The sequence below is a fragment of the Dromiciops gliroides genome, chromosome 1 (assembly GCF_019393635.1).
Source record: "Dromiciops gliroides isolate mDroGli1 chromosome 1, mDroGli1.pri, whole genome shotgun sequence".
Taxonomy (NCBI): Eukaryota; Metazoa; Chordata; class Mammalia; order Microbiotheria; family Microbiotheriidae; genus Dromiciops; species Dromiciops gliroides.
The window spans coordinates 599,823,555-599,844,098 of record NC_057861.1 but is presented as its reverse complement, the minus strand read 5'-3'; the positions used below and the strand labels follow the sequence as shown (position 1 = coordinate 599,844,098).

The 20,544-nt window shown below is 40.2% G+C and overlaps 1 long non-coding RNA gene across 2 annotated transcripts in view; it reads left to right on the top strand.

The window, feature by feature from the left end:
- Window positions 1-408: 408 nt before the first annotated feature.
- The window catches only part of LOC122735601, a 39,756-nt gene continuing 19,620 nt past the window's right edge, over window positions 409-20,544 (top strand). For both annotated transcript variants that reach the window (XR_006354137.1, XR_006354136.1), the window contains exon 1: window positions 409-610. This is a non-coding gene — a long non-coding RNA (uncharacterized LOC122735601). The remainder of the gene's footprint in view (window positions 611-20,544) is intronic.

The following is a 20,544-nucleotide window of genomic DNA, read 5'->3' as shown; positions in this document are numbered from 1 at the left end:
GGATTGTAGGGAGCAGTTACGCCAGAGGGTTGGGCATCTGCATTCTAAGGGAGGTTTGGCAGTCGACCCTAATTGGGGTGGTGATGGGGTCTTCCAATAGCCCGAGCGTGTGTTGTGTTCCAGGTTGTGGCTTGGGATGGAGAGGTAGGATTTGGGACTGGCTGTGCGTGTGCGTAGCGGGGGAAGGGCAGTGTGGCGTCTTTGGTGTATGCAATTGTGGGGGGCGGGGGTGCTGCAGCACGATGGCTACGAAGACTGCGTTGTGTACCCGAAGAGCGTTAGCGGGGGTAGGGACTGTGGGCGTGCGCGAAAGGCCTGGGCTCGTTGGGGAAGGTGGGGGGGGGCGTTGGCGCACGCCCATATCCGCGGTGCGGGAGGGAGGGGTGGGGGTGTGAGCTGGCGGTTGCGCGCGCGCGGTGCTTGTCCTCGGTGCTGGGGGGGTGGGAGTGAGCTGGCGGTTGGCGCGCGCCGGCCCCGCGGGGATAAGGAAAACATCCGCCGGAGGCCGGGCCCGGCCGGGCGGTGCTCCAGGACTCCAGGGCAGGTGCGCGGCTGCTGAGGAAGTGAGCACATTCCGGCCCCCCGGCCTGCAGGCCGGCCGGCCCTCCGGGTGAGTCACCCCCGGACCCCCGGCCTGCTGCATGGCCGGTCGGCCGGATAGGCGGGGAGCCCAGCGGAGGGAGCGGGGAGGAAGGGAGGCCAGGTATAGATGGGGCGAGCGAGGGAGCCCGCAGTGGGGCAGGCAATTGGGGCGCCCAAGATTCCCGTGCAGACCTACCTAATGCAGTTAAAATTCACTTCTTTGCCCCCAATACACCATTTTAGATTCTAATTAGGTGTTTTTCAAATGCATTCTTTATGTTCAGGGCTGCGGGACACCGAGGGGACCCCAAAGGGGGTGCCAGGCTGGCTGCTTTTTTGTACCGTACTTGCTTGTCTGCTGAGCTTTGTTTGAAATCTCTTGAGATCTACACTTTGGCGGGGTGGGGTGGGGTAAGCAGGTGCTATTTACACCTTTATAGATCTGAGTAAGCCGAGGCACGCGGCTGAACTAGCGTCAATGGCCCTAGGGCAGAACCCGTTTTCCTAGTTTATAGCCCGTGCCCATTTTAAACTATTGCCTATCTCCTTTCCTGCCGACTCCCTTCTGTCACTGCCCTCAAGGAGCTTATGATCTCACTGAGGCGACAGTCAAACAAGATAAGAAATAGTAGCAACCCGACATGTGTATACCCAGTCTGTGAACATGCCTTACGTGCCTATGAATGACTACTTGGGAATGGCTAGCCAGGTACCCCTAGTAATTCCCAGCCTTAGCTGCCTCTGCTTGAGCATTGCCCTCCCGGCTCCCTGCATCGTGTTTCATTTCACTCAGGGTTCAATGTAGGGTCGTGGGGGGTGGCAAGCTGGTAAACTTCATGGTACTCTTTCTGGTTATACCATTTTGCAATTAGTTTTTGCAGAAAGCAAACATCTCTTGCCTTCTTCCTCCCCCCCCCCCCCCCCCCCCCCCCCCCCCCGCCTTTTCCTTTTTGCAATTACTAAAGCAACAACTAGTTAAAAGACCTCACACAGGTGGTATGTTTGTTTCAGAATAGGTAATGGAAAAGCTGTGCAATGCATTCTCGGGGGACTTTTTTTTTCTTCATTCAGGAGATATTCTTGAGAGCGGGGACTGTCTTTTGCCTTTTTTTTTTTAAGTGAGGCAATTGGGGTTAAGTGACTTGCCCAGGGTCACACAGCTAGTAAGTGTTAAGTGTCTGAGGCCGGATTTGAACTCAGGTACTCCTGACTCCAGGGCCGATGCTCTATCCACTGCACCACCTAGCTGCCCCTGCCTTTTTTTTTTTTTAATCACCTGCTCAGGCAACTAGGTGGCTTAATGACATGGGCCTTGAGTCAGGAAGATCTGAGTTCAAAATAGGTCTCAGAGGTTTACTAGCTGGGTAAGTCACTTAACCTCTGCCTTAATCCACTGCAAAAAGGAAATGGTAATCAACTCTAGGATCCTTGCCAAGAAAATCCCATGGATAGTATTGGTATGCCATGGTCCACGGGGTCATGAAGAGTTGAACAGGACTGAACAACATCCCTAGCACAGTTCCTGGCACTTAACAGGTGATTAATAAATGCCTATTGACTGAGTAGAGAAATTCTGGTTGGAAGCAAGCCAGATGTTTTCTCTTTGGGGCTTTTAGGGGAAAAAAAAAAAAAAAAGGTCGTAACAGCCCCCGGACCAAGAAGTATCCCTGAAGATTTACACCAGGTCTAGTCCACATCCCTCAGAAGCCTTTCTTGCCTCTCCCTCTTTCTGGAACTTCTGTTCCGGAGTGTGGGAGGTGCCCACAGAAGGTATGAAGCTGGGGAGAGATAGCAGTTACCATTCCCAAAGGAAGGGGAAATGTGTTTCTAGCATCCCAAAGTGAAGCCCTCAACATTCTTAACAGTTTTGCAATATTGTAAGCACAGTGTTGTACTTATTGAGTTAAATTTGAGGGCTAATCTTGGGAACACAACCACCATATAATAGTATCTCTATGGGGAGTGACTTGAGAGTTCTAAACTTTTTTGAGTAATATTTTATTTACTCCCAATTACACATAAAAACCATTTAAACGTTTTTTTCAATTTTGAGTTCCAAATTCTCTCCCTACCTCCCTTGTCTCTCCCCCCCCCTCCCCGAAACAATTAAACAATTTGATATGGGTTATATATGTGTAATCATGTAAAACATTTCCAAATTAATCATGTTGTGAAAGAAAATGCAGATCAAAAAACAGAAACAACATCCCATGAAAAAGATAGAGTGGAAAATTGTATGTTTCAGTCTGCATTCAAACTCCATCAGTTCTTCTGGATAGCATTTTTCATCATGACTACTTTGGAACTGTTTTGGATCATTGTATTGCTGAGAATAGTAAATCATCCACAGTTGATCATTGTTCAATATTGCTGTCACTGTATACAGTGTTCTCTTGGTTCTGCTCAATTCACTTTGTATCAGTTCAAGTAAGTCCTTCCAGGTTTTTCTAAAATCATCATGCTAGTCATTTCTTATAACACAACGGTATTCCATTACAATCATATACCATAACTTGTTCAGCCATTCCCCAATTGATGCACATCCCCATAATTTCCAATTGCCACGACAAAGAGTTGCTGTAGATATTTTTGTACAAATAGATCCTTTCCCCTTTCTAAAAATCTCTGATACAGATCTAGTAGTGGTATAGTTTTATAGTCCTTTGGACATAGTTCTAAATGGTTCTCCAGAATGGTTGGATTAGCTCATAAGTTTAATAGTTCATTAGTGTCCCAATTTTCCCACAGCCTCTCCAACTTTTATCTTTTTCCTTTTCTGTCATATTTTTGATAGGTGTGAGGTGGTATCTCAGAATTGTTTTAATTTTCATTTCTTTAATCAATAGTGATTTATAGGGGGGCAGCTAGGTGGCACAGTGGATAGAGTACCGGCCCTGGATTCAGGAGGACCTGAGTTCAAATCTGACCTCAGACACTTAACACTTACTAGCTGTGTGCCCCTGGGAAAGTCACTTAACCCCAATTGCCTCATCAATAAAAAAAAAATAGTGATTTATAGCCTTTTTAAATATGACTATAGCGAGCTTTGATTTCTTTGTCTGAAAACTGCCTGTTCATATTCTTTGACCATTTATCAATTGGGGAATGACTTATATTCTTATGACTTAGTTCTCTCTATGTTTGAGAAATGAGATTTTTATCAGAGACATTTGCAGTAAAAATTGTGTTCCAGTTTTCTGCTTTCCTTCTAATCTTGGTTGCATTGGTTTTGTTTGTGGAAAACCTTTTTAATTCAATATAATAAAAATTATCCATTTTATATTTCATAATAATACTCTCTATCTCTTGTTTGGTCGTGAATTCTTCCCTTCTCCATAGATCTGACTGGTAAACTATTTCATGTACTCCTAATTTGCTTTGACTTTATCTTGGTATATGGTGTAAGATGTTGGTCTACACCTAGTTTCTGCCTTACTGTTTTCTAATTTTCCCAGAGGTTTTTGTTAAATAATGAGTTCTTGTCCCCAAAACTTGGGTCTATGGGTTTATCAAACATTAGATTTCTATGGCCATTTACTATTGTATCTTGTTTACCTAATCTATTTTACTGATCCACTACTCTATTTCTTAGGCAGTACCAGGTTGTTTTGATGATTACCACTTCATAAACAATTTAATTTAAAGTTTTGAGTTCCAAATTCTATCCTTCCTTCCTAATTGCCAGTTTATAATACAGTTTGAGCTCTGATACAGCTACCTTCCTTCACATTTTTTCATTGATTCCCTTGATAATTTTGACTTTTTGTTCTTCCAGATGAATTTTGTTATTATTTTTTCTAGCTCTATAAAATAATTTTGGTAGTTTGATTGGCATGGCACTGAATAAGTAAATTAATTTTGGTAGAATTGTCATTTTTATTATATTGACTCAGCCTACCCAGGAGTAATTGATATTTTTCCAGTTGTTTAGATATTATTTTATTTGTGTGAAAAGTATTTTATAATCGTGTTCTTATAATTCCTAGGTTTGTTTTTGGCAGGTAGAGTCCCAAGTATTTTATATTGTCTACAGTTATTTTATTTTATATTTTATAGTTATTTTAAATGGAATTTTTCTATCTCTTACTGTAAACAGCTATTTTTTTTCTTTCTTCTTCTTTTTAGTGAGGCAATTGGGGTTAAATGACTTGCCCAGGGTCACACAGCTAGTAAGTGTTAAGTGTCTGAGGCCAGATTTGAACTCAGGTACTCCTGACTCCAGGGCTGGTGCTCTATCCACTGCGCCATCTAGCTGCCCCCTAAACAGCTATTTTTAATGCACTTTTTTGGTGTAACTCATTTGTCAGTTTGGGACTACCTGTATCTATATGAGGTAATGGATATGATAAAAAATGTTTTATGATTTCACAGACTTAGAGATAAAAGGTGGGCTGGAGTATATGATTATGGCATTATAGGTGAGATGGGAATTGAGTTAGGCCTTGAAGGATGGATTGAATTTAGATAATGTTGGCATTGGGCGTTTCAGTGGATGGAGCCACTCATCAATGTGTATGAAAGGGGCAACCAGGTGGCACAGTGGATAGAGCACCAGCCCTGGATTCAGGAGGGCCTGAGTTCAAATTCGGCCTCAGACACTTAACACTTACTAACTGTATGACCCTGGGCAATTCATTTAACCCCAATTGCCTAAAAAAAAATGTATGGAAGCATGTAGTTAAAGGAGCTATTGTGTCAACTGGTAGGGATTATGTGTTGAGGAATAATAAGCATTAAACTTCGGATTGGGAGCAACTAGGTGGCATAGAATATAGAGGGCCAGGTCTGGAGTCAGGAAGACCTGAGTTCAAATCTGGCCTCAGACATTTACTAGCTTTGTGACTCTTTGCAAGTCACATAACCCTGTCTCAGTTTCCTCATCTGTCAAATGAGCTGGAGAAAGAAATGGCAAACCACTCCAGTATCTTTGCCAAGAAAACCCCAAATGGGGTCACAGAATCAGATGTGGCTCAAATGACTGTACAACAAGCTTGTGTTGATAAAGGTAGGATTAAATTATGGAAAGCTTTCATTATTAGGATGAGAAGTTCTGACATGTTCTCTTTTACAGTGAGTAGCCAGTATAGGTCTTTGAGGAAACGAGTGTCATGATACTTAGTTGTTATTTAGAGATAAGTCAGCCATATTTGTCAGCCATTGTTTTCGATGACTTTTTTTCATTTTTGTCTTTGTATCCCTAGTGCTTGACACATAGTAGATGTTTAATAAATGTTGAATTGTCCTTTTTGAGTGAGTTGGTTAGGTATTTATCTATATTCCAATGAATCCATCAATCTGGTAATTTTGATTTAACTCAATTGTATACTTGTTATACAGTCATATCCATTTCTTTTGGGGTTTTTCTTGGCAAAGATAGTGGAATGGTTTGCCATTTCTTTCTCCAGCTCTTTTTATAGATGAGGAAATTGAGGCAAACAGGGTTGAGGAATTTGCCCAGGGTCACATAGCCAATAGGTGTCTGAGGCCAGATTTAAACTCAAGAAGATGAGTCTTCCTGACTCCAGTTGTGGAACTCTACCTACTCCTCCTCCTAATTGCCCATATATTTAGCAAATTATAAAGGTGACTTTATTAAATGTTAAAAATGGGGGGCAGCTAGGTGGTGCAGTGGATAGAGCACTGGCCCTGGATTCAGAAGGACCCGAGTTCAAATCGGGCCTCAGACACTTGACACTTACTAGCTGTGTGACCCTGGGCAAGTCACTTAACCCTCATTGCCCCACCAAAAAAAAAATTAAGTATATTCTTTTATAGGAATTAAATGAAGCCCCAAAAAATGTTTTCCAGCTTATTAGACTAACTGGAAAGTAGCACTACTTTTTTTTTGTCTTTGATTGAATGTCATTTTCTCTCATTTATTTATCTCTTCTCTGTGTTTTTGGTATCTCGCTTTAAATTATCTGGTTAGGACCTTGGCCCTTTTTATTTTCTTATTTTCTGGTATGCTTTTCTTAACTTTATTTTTTGATTCTTCTGATTTCTTTTGTTGTGATAGGTTTTCATAGGATTTAAAACTTAGAAGGAATGATCGTAGTTTCCTTTTACTAGAGTCTATTATTGTCTTCACTTTTAGCTTAATTCGTAATCTGTAGATTCCTCTGAGCCAAAAGAGTTTTCACAGTTTCACAGGGTTTTTTTTTTTTCCTACTCCATGTGGAAACATGGCAGAAGTTTCTTGGAAATGATTAAGTATTGCCGCTAATTTAAAAAACTTCTATTTTAAATTTTTAAAAAAAGCTTTTGGAAAAGGTCCAGGGCGTCTATATATTGTGCAATGACAATGACCTCTTAACAATTTTGAGACCTTTTCCCCCCAAGATTAAATCTTTTATTTATTTATTTATTTATTTTTCATATAAATATTTTTATTATTTTCCAGTTACACATATAGATAGTTTTCAATATTTGTTTTAATGTTTTTTGTTTTTGTTTTTGCAAGGCAATGAGGGTTAAAGTGACTCGCCCAGGGTCACACAAGTAGTTAACTGTCAAGTGTCTGAGACTGGATTTGAACTCAGGTCTTCCTGATTCCAAGGCCAGTGCTTTATCCACTGCACCACCTAGCTGCCCCAAGCTAGAGATTTTGGGGGGGGGGGTTGGGCAATGAGGGTTAAGTGACTTGCCCAAGGTCACACAGTTAACAAGTATCAAGTGTCTGAGGCCAGATTTGAACTCAGGTCCTCCTGACTCCAGGGCTGGTGTTCTACCCACTGCACTACCTAGCTGCCCCCTCAATATTTGTTTTTATAAGATTTCTAGTTTCAAATTTTTTGCCCTCCCTCTTCTCCCTCCCCCCTCCCCAAGACAGCAAGTAATCTGGTATAGGTTATAAAAACATTTTATTTAAAAAACCTCAAAATTCAACAAAAAATTTATTCAAAACAATGTTTAAGCATAAAATATCAAGCTATAGAATAAACTCAGAAAAGTAATTAACTTTTTATATATTACTAACAAAGATCAGGTAAAAAGAGAAATTTTATTACAAATATGAATTGCATAAATATATATGGGACTTAACATACCAATACATAGAGTAAGACTTAAATACTTGTAGTGATTCTTTTTTTTGTTGTTGTTGGGTTGTGCCAACTATAATAAAAATGCTAATACTACCCAAATTAATTTGTGAATTTATTGCCTTCCTAATTAAACTATTAAGGGAATCTATTACTTTATAGAACCAGACAAAATAACTATAAATATTTGTTTGGGGGAACCAAAATACCTAGAGGTTTTTTTTTGGTTTTTTTGGTGAGGCAGTTGGGGTTAAGTGACTTGCCCAGAGTCACACAGCTAGTAAGTGTTAAGTGTCTGAAGCTTGATTTGAACTCGGGTCCTCCTGAATCCAGGGCTGGTGCTCTATCCACTGTGCCACCTAGCTGCCCAATACCTAGAGTTTTAAGGAAAATAATGGGGGAAAAGAGAAAATGAATTGCCACTTTAAGAGTTTTATAGCAGATAGAAGACTGGCTCTGGAGTTAGGAAGCCTTAAATTCAAGTCCATCCTACTAGGTGTGACTTGGACAAGTCATTCCCCCTCTGTGTTCCTGGCAATGTAGAAGACTGTAAATTATAGAATAATTGCTTATCTTCATGGGTCAAGAAAATTTCTTTGCTGAGATCTACCTGTACTGATGAAATTACAGGTCTATGGGTCCAGACCATTTCCCTCACAAAAATAAATTAATAAACAAAAAACAGTTTTAAAAATTTAATCTTGCATACCTTGAATAATTTTGAATATTAAGTTATTTTATGATAACACTGATATGTGTGATTCTGCTTCAGAAAAAATCAGCAAAATCTATTTTAGACAATTTCTTTGATAATTCTAAAATGCTTATTTTCCATATAGATTTTATTCTATTTTGATGTTAATAATATGTTTTAGGGGCAGCTAGGTGGCACAGTAGATAGAGCACTGGCCCTGGAGTCAGGAGTACCTGAGTTCAAATCTGGCCTCAGATACTTAACACTTACTAGTTGTGTGACCCTGGGCAAGTCACTTAACCCCCATTGCCTCACTAAAAAAAAAATGTTTTAAAGCTCAAGTTGCAATGATTACTTTTTGCTCACTAAATCTTACAACAGCCTTTGGCTAAAAACAAGAACATTCTGACCAGTTTACATTTAATTCCAATACTCTCTTTTATTCTGGGTCTGTTTTTCTGTCTTGTTGTTTCAGTCAGCCTAAGCCTATATTAGTAACTGTGTCTCATTGCCTTTATCCTTTGCCTTCATTCCTGTTCTGCCCTGTTGGGCACCTTTAGAGGAAAACTTCACACTGACTTCCTCTACTATAAATTCTTTCTTTCCTCAGTTCTACTCTTTTCCTTGCCAACAAGCACCACTCCTCCTCTTTGTTGATTCTCTAGCCCACAACTGTTTCTGGCTCATCTCTACCATATTTTAACTCTTTTAAACTCTTCTTCATCCTGCTTTTTAGTCCACAGTCAAGTTAAAAATTAATGCTCTTTTATATTAGGCTTTTCTATTTCCATAACCAATTTTAGTTAACTCCACTTCTGTTATGGCATTCATTCCTTATCCTTTGTTATTTGAAACAACTCTATGTGCAGTTTTACAAACCCTTGAATCATATCTCTCCATAACTTCCAAGTTCTTAGTCTTTTCTACTTTCTTTCCTTTGTGTAATAGAGGGAGTACTTGAACCCAGGTCTTTCTGACTCTGAAGCCAACTTTCTACACTATATTTTTCCTTGAGCTCCAGCCCCATATTTTTAGCTGCCTGCTGGACATCACTACCTGGATAACTTGCCAATATTGTAAATTCAACAAAGCAGCTAGCTCTTCACCCCAAATTCCTTATTTCTAGCAATGTCATTTCTACTTTGCCACCTATCCCTTATCTCATCAGTTAGCAAGTTCTTTTTATTCTCCCTCCTTTTTCTCTTAAATCAGTTGTATTCAAACCTTTGTATTCTTTCTGTCTCTGCCCCTCCTTCCTTACCTTTTGACTGGACTATTGGAATAGCTTCCTCAAATTTCCCCACTTCTAATCTCCTTTCCAGGCTACCCTCTATACTGCTGCCACTGAAGCACAGTACCGATAATGTTATTCCCCTGTTTAAAAACCTTCATTGCTCCCCACTGTGTACAGAATAAAGTCATAATTCTTTCACAGGTCATTCAGGGCCCTCCACACTAAGTTCCCAAACCTACTTTTTGGTCTTAGTATCTGGTTTTCCCTTCACTCACCCTTTGTTGTTGCCAATCTAGACCAGGGCTGCTGCTGCTTCTTTTTTTTTTTTTTTTAGTGAGGCAATTGGGGTTAAGTGACTTGCCCAGGGTCACACAGCTAGTAAGTGTTAAGTGTCTGACGCCAGATTTGAACTCAGGTACTCCTGACTCCAGGGCCAGTGCTCTATCCACTGCGCCACCTAGCTGCCCGAGACCAGGGCTTCTTAAGCTTTTTCCACTCTCAATCCTTTTTCACCAGAGATGTTTTTATGCAGCCCTGGGTATGTAGGTATATAAAATCAGTGTACATAACCTTTTACTGTTGCCAGATTTTTTGCGACCTCCACATTCAGTTACCTCCCCCCCCATACAGGGTCACAACCCACAGTTTAAGAAACTGAGACCTAGACCAATATGACCCGGTTATTGCTTTTTGTTTAATATTTTCCTGTATTTAAGGTCAGTTCCTTCCCTTTTACTGTTTCCTGTATTAGGTTTGTCTTTGTTTCCAAGTGGCAATGTATTTCCTTATCTGCCTCCTTCTGCAGTCCAGAGTCTAGCCATCCTTAGTTCAATGTGTAGTTTTAGGCCCAGTTAAACATCTTCCCCAGTTACAGGCCTAGTTCAGCCATCTCCATGAAGATTTCTTAGATTCCTCCAGCCAGAAGTAACATCTCTCTCTCTTGTACTAAGCTGGCATTCTAATATTTCTTTCATGGCATTCATTTCTTTCTTTATTGTAGAATGGGATTTATATACATCATCTTTTCAGCTACACACACTATGAATTTTGAGGGGCAGGGACTATATAGCTTATTCATTTTTGTCTCTCTTCCTCCCCATGCCCAAGCACAGTGCCTTGGGTATAGTAGGCACTCAAATTTTTTAGTTAGAAGGGAGCTTTTTTCAAATGAATACCTTCCTCAATCTCTTCTCTTAATATCCAGTATCATTAGGTCATAAGCTCCTTGAGGAGAGAGACTGACTGTCTTTTGCCTCTTTTTGTATCCATGGTGCTTAGCGTAGTATCTGGCACGTAACAGGTGCTCAATAAAGGTTTGTTGATTGATTAATATCCAAGATCTTTAACCGTGTCATAATTATGAGAGATGGAACGGCTTAATGTTTAGTGTTACTAGACTGAATCAGAAAGACCTGGATTCCTATCTTACCTCTGATACTTAACTAGTTGTATGATTATGGGCAGCCTGGTCTGATGATCAGTTTTGTCTGTAAAATGAGGATACATTTGTATCTGCTTCACAGGGTTGATGTGAGAGAATATAAGTAAAGCACTTTGCAGATTTCAAAGTGCTATATATGTGTTAGTTGTTACCACTAGGATTATACATTTTTCTTTATTATTTATGTCAGGTCCCGTATGGAGAATTTATAGACCTATTCTCTAACCTCTTGTTGTGTACAAAGACATTGCTATAAATGTACAAATGGACATATGGTTGACAGAAATATTAAATTACAACATGAATATGTATACACTGTGTATATTACTTTCTATATAGGTATGACATACTATATGTATAATATAGTATATGTAAATGAATATGAAAGTGCCTATGGGAGTTTAAACACAAAGCTAAATCGATACCTGGAATATCAATCTGTGAGCAGGCATGAAAATTCCAGGCCCACATCGAACAGGGATGAGAGGAGACAGCTCTTCAGAACAGTCTGAGAGAATTTAATGAAGGAAGTAAAGTTTTAGGGATTGGGAGAGGTGACTTGGTGGGGAGGGAAATGATGCCTTGGTAGGGGGTTAGCCAAAACAAATTCTAAGGTCTCTGCCAACTCTAAAGTTGTATGATAAGTGAGAGGAGGTTCCAAGATTATAAGAATTGCTATACTGTGTTAGACCTAGGAGTCTGTTGACATTAGGGACATGTACAGACAGGCCTGCTTTTTCTCCTGGGTGTCATCTTAAGAGATCAGGAAGATATCTCCAAACATCCTAATTTGCCTTACTCAATCTTTGACAACTTTCCAGTCTTGTCATGGACACTGCTGAAGCTGCCCTTATCAAATTTTCTTCTGATGACTTGGCTGATCTCTAAAATCCTCTGCTAATTTTTCATGACTGCATAGCACCCAACCTTCAGTAAGTCTGGAGTTGGATGAGTCTAAGGTTTAAAAAAAAATATATGGCTTTGTGTGCATATCGTTGTTGGGGGCAGACTGTTTTCTAATAAAGGAATTTGGGCTTTCTATTTAAGGTCAGATGTTTATCACTCTCACTCTTTTTCTTCTAATGGCTTAGCTATTACTTAGCATTAGCCTTTTCTGTTTCTAGAGGTCTTCCTTATCTTTCTTCTTCTACAGCCAAAGCCCAGAAGCTCTTCCCCACGCATAGCTTGGGTTTTTAGGAGCTGTTCCCTATATCGCTGCCCTAAACTTGACCCTGCAATGGCATGGTTGCTACATTACCCACATGTTTCCCTACAAGTCTTCCCCCTGCTTCAGTTTTGCTTCCGCTCTTGGCACTATAGTGCCAACACAAATAGGGAGGCCACAGGTTACCAGGACAACCAGAGCACAGGAAACCGTAAAGGTTCAGGGCTCCCACAGGCATCACAGATTGTGGCTCAACTGCCTTGATTTCTCCCCAGGGAGTCAGCCACACCTCTCATCTACCTACCTCCTTCCCCTAAACTACCCAGTAGCCCTTGCCTGAGGCAGAAGTGTGTGTTCAAGATTGGCGGATACCCAGGCCTAAGCAAAGAGCTGGGTCTTCTTCATCTTCCACAGATTCTGATTTCCCTGCCCTGGAAATATGGAGTGGTTTGGGGTGAGAGGGAAGACATTGTCTGTATTCTCCAGAGTTCTTAGTGAGCAGAGATCCACTTCTCACTTTTTCATTTGTCTCCTTGGTGATAGATATTGATTGGAATAGAAGGATTAAGAATTCCAGGAGTAGGTAAGCTCCTTTAGTATTTGTCTTACAGTTTTAAAGTCATGACAGTCCTGTTTATATATACTTCATTGACTTGGATCAGTATTTCTCTGTCACTGAATTTTCAGGATTGTAGGATTGTAGATTTAGAGTGGAAATGGGACCTTTGGGGCTATCTGGTCTAACCTCTTCATTTTATAGGTAGTAGTTACAAAGTCACAGAGGTAGTGAGTAGGAGAATTAGTTTTCAAACCCAGGTCATCTATATATCTATTGCTCTTTCTACTTGAAGCCTCAGTTATAGTTAAACTGGCCTTGAATATATGGCATAGCCTCTCTTGGACCCAGAACTCATCCATTCTCATGATTTTAACTATTACTTCTGTGCTATTGGTTCCTAGATTGCATTAGGAAAAAAAAAACACAAAACCTCACCCTCTACTCAGGTATTTAATTTTTTTCAATGCTTAAAAGTTATTTCTTAGAATCATAGAGTCATAGCCATGGATGAAGGATACTACCTACCTCCAGCCAGAGTAGTGATGGACTCAGGATGCAGATTGAGAGGTATATTTTTTGGACACGGTCAGTGCAGGAAGGAGTTTGTTTTGCATACCTATTACAAGAGTTTTGTTTTTGTTTCTCTTTTCCAGTGGGAAAGGGAGGTGGAGAGAAGGAGAATGGATTTTTTGTTAGTTAACAAAAAAGAATTAAACAAAAGGATCAGAGTCCTAGATTAGGAAGGGACCTTATAGGTTATTTAGTCCAATTTTCTCCTGAATATAAAAATCCTTGCTATGACATCTCTGGGAAATGGTCATCTAACCTCTGCTTAAACATCTTTGGTAGTGGGAACTTGATATCCAAGACAGCCCATTTTATTTTAGGGGAGCTCTTGTTAGATTTCAGTTCACACACAGTTTGACTGTTTCCCTGTAATGCCTCTCCTAGCTCATGCCAGTTTCCACTTGAGTATCCCACTGTCACAAAACTCAACATGTCAAAAAACCAGACTAATTTTCTTTCTTTCCACATACCATTAACCCTTCCTAACTTCCATAGTTGACTGCTGTCAGTGGTACTAGCAATATCTCTCAAAGCTGTTCCCCATTGCCCTTAGGAATCATGTCTTCTAGAACACATAGCAACTTGCTTCCTTGCCCTCTTTGTATAGCTGAAGCCTCATGTACTAGGCTTCTTTCTACTCAACTCCTTTTCCTCCAATAGATTCCCTATTTGCTTCTCCACTTCTCAGCCATTTTTTCCTTTTCCCTCTTCAAATACAAAGTCAGATTCAATTCCTTTGTTTTCATTGCTACCATCCTAATACAAGTTCTTATTTCCTGACACTGGAATTACTCTATTTTTTATGTTGATGCTTTTTCTATCTGCACTTGAGTCTGTATTGCTGCCAATTGAGACACATTCATCAGGTAGCACTTCCTACCTCAAGAACATACAGCTAGCTGCTCCCTATTACTTGTAAGAACTTTTACTGTGACATAGCATGGGGGATTTTTTATATCAGAATTATTCAGGTTCCTCCTTCGTATCCATTAGATTCCTTTTGATCGATCATGCTTGCAAATGTATCCTTACATGGGCAGATATAACAACACAGTAGCTAGTTAAAAAAACCCCAAAACCATAACAAGCAGTAACCCAGAACTCTCAGTGACCCTCTCCCAGCCATTCATTTGGCAACATTGACTAAGTGTTCAGTGTGTATAGAGTTCTGGACTACATGCCACACCAGGTGCTATTCTTTGAGTTCAGCTTCCAGGAATATGGAATTATAGGGCATTAGATTTTAGAAATGATACAGAAAATCCACATTCTTCCTTTTATACATGAGGAAACTGAGGTCCAGATCTGACCAATGTTTTTGGCTTTGCTTCTTCCTGATTTTTGTTTCTTTTCTAGCCTCAGCCCCAACTTCACATTTACTATTCCCAGCTCTGCTTCTGTCTTGGCTCAAATCATCCTGTATAATTTATTGTGGATGAAGGGAGCACTGATTTAAGGAGCAGAGAGAAATGTAAGGTGGGACAGTAAATAGAAGGCTATGGGCAAGGTAGATTTGATGTCCCTTTGAGCCCTTTCTACTTCATTTTCCTGTTTCCTGTTTATTTAGAAAAACAATTTATGCTACCCAGCAAAGATTAATGTTCTTGGGTTCTAAATCAAAACTTACTCACGTGGCTGCCTTGCCAGCCATGTAGAAGGAAGCAGAAAGCATATGGCTAATGTAAGTGGACAGGTGTCTCCTAATAGCATGACATATCAAATTTACCATTTGTGTGTAGGTCGAAGATGTCTGTTCCCCATTGCCCTTAGGAATCATGTCTTCTAGAACACATAGCAACTTGCTTTCTTGCTCTCTTTGTATAGCTGAAGCCTCATGTACTAGGCTTCTTCTTACTCAACTCCTTTTCCTCCAATAGATTCCCTATTTGCTTCTCCACTTCTCAGGGTTTCTTACTAACTGTGTTTCACTCCCCAGTCCATAACTTCAAATTGCATCTTATTTTAACAGCAGTTGTATATTGAATCTACTTTTTTTACCTGGAGTCAAGAAGGAGAGGGTGGAAAACAACTTTGTTATAGTTGGGCCATTTACTTCTTTTTGTTATGATATAAACTGTATGTAATATAGAGTTCCTATTGGGACAGAGGACCCATTCCGCTGGTTTGTTGAGGCTGATTGATCTATAATCTTGTATATGCTATGGGAAGCTTGAATGGCCATTTTGATATAGTGCCCTTGCTGGACTACTCTCTCCCCAATTGACACTTGGATATTGTATCCATGGGAATCAAATATTCCTCCTCCGGGTCTAATATACTTGGTAGTTCTACACCCCTAAAAGTCTAACTCTTGAGTTCTCACCAGTACATTTACCTTTATTAAGTTAGCCAGGAAACACTATTAGCTCAAGGCATTTAGTGAGAAGCTATGGTAAAAACAAGAGTTATTGAAATCTCCTCAAACCTGGAATGCACACAGTGTCACTGGAAAGAGTGGGCATACCCTACAGTGCAACAGTAGAGACACAAATGTAGGGAACACATTTGGCCCAGGCAATCCACCCCTCCAGTGATTTGGGTCCCAGTATTTCCCTTGTGGTGTCCTCATGCTCGTCCCCTCAGGGTATGGTTTCTCCATTGGGCAGGTCATAGAGCCCGATTTCTTGGGCCTGATCATCTTAGCGGCTGAACTCCTAGTGGCCAGGGCTGTCTTTCTTCTGGACTCATAGGGCTTATATTCCTCAAAACTGTCTTCTACTTCAGTTCCTGAGTCTACTTGTTTGTGGGCCATCGTATCTCCTATTGGGAGAGTAGCTCCATTGCTGCTTGCCATAGTAATCCTCAAGTGAAAGGGCAAGTTAGGTGGTGCAGTGAGTAGAGTGCTGGGCCTGGAGTCAGGAAGCTAAAATCTGGCTTTAGACTTAATTAGCTATGTGACCCTGGGCCAGTCACTTAACACTTTGTCTCAGATTCCTCATCTGTAAAATGAGCTGGAGAAGGAAATGGCAAACCACTCCAATATCTTTGCCAAGAAAACCCCAAATGGGGTCATAAGAGTCAGATGTAACTGAAACAACTGAACAACAACAAAAATCCCCAAGTGAAAGAACAATTCCTTCTCAAGAACTGGTCTCATCCATGTTGACCTTCTTAATTGCCAGAGGTCACATTCTTCAGAGCTGTCTCCTTCTTTGACTCTCAACTGACTCTCTTAGAGAGTATGTCCCATTTTTTTTTTTTTTTTTTTAGTGAGGCAATTGGGGTTAAGTGACTTACCCAGGGTCACACAGCTAGTAAAGAGTATGTCCCATTTTTAAGGGGATACCTGAAATGTGGCCAAGCTAGCCAGTAGCTAGCTGCTTTTAATTCAATTAATCTTGTAAAGGGTAACAATAGAAGTCCTTTTTAATTCATTTAAGACCTAAAACCTCGTTGTTCCCCTTCAAGGTCACTGTCACCTGCTTCTTACTTTTTCTGATTACATTAGTTGGGCTGGAGGGAGTGGAGAAAAGGGGTGGTGGTGGTAAAAATCAGTTGATCAAGGGTATCCTTACCCCCTTCCCTGCACAGTAACAGTTTGATAGCAACTATTATCAATACAAAAGCCCTTAAATTCCGTCCTCACTTTCATTTTCACTACACCACAACTTTGACCTGCGGCAAATGAAATAGGAAGAGAAAAAACTGGAAAGAAGGTGGTTCACATCTCCCTCTGAATTGGACAGATTGCAACATAGGGATGTTAAATTTTTATGCTGTGGCATAGTCATCATCATCATCAAATATTTACTGAGAGCCCACTGTATACATGGTAAAAGCCAAGAAAATGTTCTTTGCTTCCACCACTGATTCCACAAAGCCTCATCCGTCGGAACTGTTTCGGATTGTTGGCAGCCTATTTCATCCTGGCTGTCTGGTGAATGGGGAACCATTTTCAATCAAGTGTTGTGCTTCAAAAAACTTAAGAGAAATTCGAAGGTGACAGACCTATAATGGACAGATTTATAATGTTAATGTAATCTGTACTATATTTCTAACATTTTGAGCTCAATGTCAGGGAGAACGTTACTATCAGAGGACAGTGAATAATAGGAAAAGCAGAGTTACTTAGATGCTCTTTCTTCTGTCAAGGAGAATGGTCTTTTATTAAAATAGTTAATAGGGAGTTGAAATCTAAGATTAAGATGAAGAGATATTGAGAGAGTACCTATCTGCCCCAAAGAGAACAAGTTACTTGGCCTGGATGAATTCTCTCTTAGAGTACTGAAATCCACAAAAGGTGGTGACCCTTTTCTCCCAAAGACCATTGATCCTTCAAATAAATGAGTCCTAGGCTAGTGAAAAATAACTTTTGTTTGTGGTAGCTAGCTTTAAAAGAGTTTACAGGGACTGAATATTTCATATCCTTCCTTCCCTCATCTCTGGGGAAAAATACCCATATCAGCTAAATAATGAATGAGAAATTAAGAATTAGAAGTAAAACATTTCTCAATATAAGGGAAGATATAAAAAGGAAAGGGTATAAAAGAACTACATACTTCAATCAAACTTATGGTCCATGCCACCAAATATTCTAACTCCAAAAGGATCACCAAAGGTTGTTTTGGGGACGGTTCTTCTTCTTCTTCTTCTTCTTCTTCTTCTTCTTCTTCTTCTTCTTCTTCTTCTTCTTCTTCTTCTTCTTCTTCTTCTTCTTCTTCTTCTTCTCCTTCTCCTTCTCCTCCTCCTCCTCCTCCTCCTCCTCCTCCTCCTCCTCCTCCTCCTCCTCCTCCTCCTTTTGGTGGGGCAATGGGGGTTAAGTGACTTGCCCAGGGTCACACAGCTAGTAAGTGTCAAGTGTCTGAGGTCAGATTTGAACTCAGGTACTCCTGAATCTAGGGCCGGTTCTTTATCCACTGCGCCACCTAGCTGCCCCTCTATTATTTTTCTTAACACTGGACTTTAAAAGTTTGATGTATGATACAGATTACTGAGACTATTATGGTTATGTCACCTATAAATTTTCCTAAATTTTTTGAAGCTTTTTAGTTTTAGGAGCATTAAAACTCAACTGAGGAGAGGTTGTATATTAATATATTAAAGACAGCAAAAGTGGGTTTGATTTTTAGCTATGTTGGGGACAAGAGGAGGATCAAAGAGGGGAGGGCATAGGGTAGATGTGACAATAATAATGGATCAATTAATTAACCAGCATTCGTTAGGCATCAGCCAGGTGTCAGGCACTGTTTTAGGCAGGAAGAAATACACAACTACTATTTTGCTTGTTTTTTCTCCTGCGGAGATAATGGTCATTGGAATAGGAGAGACAGAATTATTGTTAGGAGGTTGCAACCTAAGATAAGTGTGAAGATAGTAAGAGAGCCCCTAACTGCTCTCAGTTCAAGTCACTAGGTCCTAATGAACTGAAATTACTAGATGGTATTGTTAGTGATCTTTAAACGATTATGAAGAACAGGATCAGTGAAAGTGGAGAAGAGTAATTGGGTTCTGTAAACTACAAATTGGCAGGCTCGATCTTAATTCCTGGTAAAATTATAGAAAATATTATTTAAGAGATAATTGATAAGCATTTGCAGAGGGAGGACATGATCAGTTAGAGCCAGCATGATTCTTACTGAACTGGCCATGTCAGACTAACTTCATTTTCTTTCTTGATAGGGTTACTAGATTGGTAGATCAGGGGAATGGTGTAGACATAATAGGGTAGCTAGATTTCAGATTTTGTATGCCATCCTTATAGACAAGATGTAGAGATGTAGGCTAGCTATTAGTATGATTAGGCACTGATTTAGATCTCAGAAGTAGTCATGAATGGGCCAGTTTCAACCTGGAGAGAGGTCCCTAATGCAATGCACCAGGGATTTGTCTTTGGCTTTGTGCTGTTTGACATTCTTATTTATCACTTCAATGAAGCCACAGATGTTATGCTTATTGAATTTGCAGATTTTATGAAGCTGGGAAGGATAGCCCAAAATGACAAAAATCATGATCCAAAAATGTCTCAGCAGGCTAGAACAGTGGGGTGAATCTAGTTTAGTGATTTGAGCTCCCAGCAAGGAAACTTTCTTTACCAATAGAGATCCACAACTTTGCATTCTGTTAAGAGTCGCTTGGGGCACTGTGTGGTTCAGTGAATTGGTCAGGGTCAGTCAGTCAAGAAGCATTTATTAAGCACCTACTATGTGTATGGAACTATGTCGAGCACTGAAGATACAAAGAAAGACAGAAACATAATTCTTGTTCTCGAGGAGCTGGCTTGCAGATAATTATGTACATATAAACTATATAGAGTGTAAATGGAAGGTAATCTCAGAGGGGTCTTTCCAAGCAGTTTAAACTCAAAGGGAAGATAAAAAACAGGACAATAGGTGGGTAGGTATAGTCACATCAAGTGAGTTGTTTTTTTTTAAAGGTAGGGGAGATGTGTATGTTTGTAGGTAGCACGGTAGGAGCTGGTAGATAGAGAATAAAGATTAGAGAGGGTAGGGATGATAGTGAGGGCAGTTGGCTGGAGAAGAGGGTTTAGGATCTTGGGTGCATGTTGAGGGATTTACTTTGGAAGGGAGATGGATAACTTCTTTGTGTGAGGTGGGTGAAGAAAGAGATAGTAAGGGAAGAGGACTGAGTGATGTGAGATGAGGAGAAAGGGAGAAGAGGGAGTTTTTGGCATATCACTTCAATTTTTTCAGTAAAGTATGAGGTGAGATTCTGAGCTAAGGGGATGGAGGAGTTCTGTGGGAGGCGAAGTTTGCAGTAGCTTCTGTAGTGAGTAGGATGTTGAATTGATTAGGGAGAATTGTCTTGCTGTGGTGAGGGCCAAGTTGAGAGTGCTGTACTTGGAGTCAGGAAGACCTTAGTCCAAATCCTGCCCGTGACACTTAGTAGCTGTGTGATTATGGGCAAGTCATTTGACCTTTCAGCCTCGGTTTCTTAATCTGTAAAATATTAAAATCTTCCTCACAAGGTCATTGTGAGGATCAAAGGAAATAATATATTTAGAATGCTTGGCAAACTTTAAAGTGGCATATAAATGCTAGCTATCATCATGATGATTGTTGCTGTTATTAACATAAATTTTAGTGGACAGGTAAACAGTTTTTGTTTCATCTAGTTTTATTCAGAAGTATATGAATAGGAGTAGTGAAGGATGTAGATGATGGGATTAATTCAAAATTGGACTTTTCAGGGATGGGAAAAGATGCCACAGCATTTGCATATAAAGGATAGCAAAGAGTTGAATTGCTTCATTAAAAGTTCAAAATAACAATAGCTAACATTTATATAATGCTCACTGTGTGCTA